Source organism: Schistocerca cancellata, chromosome 2 (assembly GCF_023864275.1).
Source record: "Schistocerca cancellata isolate TAMUIC-IGC-003103 chromosome 2, iqSchCanc2.1, whole genome shotgun sequence".
Lineage (NCBI taxonomy): Eukaryota > Metazoa > Arthropoda > Insecta > Orthoptera > Acrididae > Schistocerca > Schistocerca cancellata.
In genome coordinates, this window is record NC_064627.1 from 774,887,476 (window position 1) to 774,888,185 (window position 710).

Below are 710 nucleotides of genomic sequence, written 5' to 3' on the forward strand. Positions count from 1 at the left end.
GCTCATAGCCCTTAAAGCACTCAGTCTTCAGGCCACAAGTGGTCCATCGGGGCCATCCGACCGCCGTGTCATCCTCAGTTGAGGATGCTGATAGAAGGGGCTTGTGGTCAGCACACTGCTCTCCCGGTCGTTATGATGGTTTTCTTGGACCGGAACCACTACTATTTTGTCACATAGCTCCTCAATTGGCATCAAAGGCTGAGTGCACCCCGAAAAATGGCAACAGCGCATGGCGGCCTGGATGGTCACCCATCCAGGTGCCAGCCACGCCCGACAGCGCTTAACTTCAGTGATCTCACGGGAACCGGTGTATCCACTGCGGCAAGGCCGTTGCCCTCATAGCTCTTACGGCATACATTTATTTTCTTCATTTGGTCCATTCTATCACCAGCGTACTGCCACCAGTGCAAGTTTCTTCGTGGAGCTTTGGTTCACCCATTTGTCTCATGGGACATGGCTTCTGAATCACGCTGTAATTGTCCGAATAGTGGTGGGTAGGAGACGGATTAGAAAGCACTTGATATAGAGCTCGATATGGGAAATACAACTATAAACCTGTACTCTTTTCAGAATTTGGTTATCGCTTTTACCAGCCCTAACTATGGGTAATCAAAATACTAATAAATACACTCCTAGTCATTAAAATTGCAAGGCCATGAAAGTGGCGTGCAACAAACGTCAGACTGTCGTAACGTGTACTACCTGCTTGA

General features: G+C 48.6%; 1 pseudogene; it reads right to left on the reverse strand.

Moving 5' to 3' along the window:
- Positions 1 to 217: 217 nt before the first annotated feature.
- LOC126163247 (5S ribosomal RNA) lies at positions 218 to 335 on the reverse strand (annotated as a pseudogene).
- Positions 336 to 710: the final 375 nt, after the last annotated feature.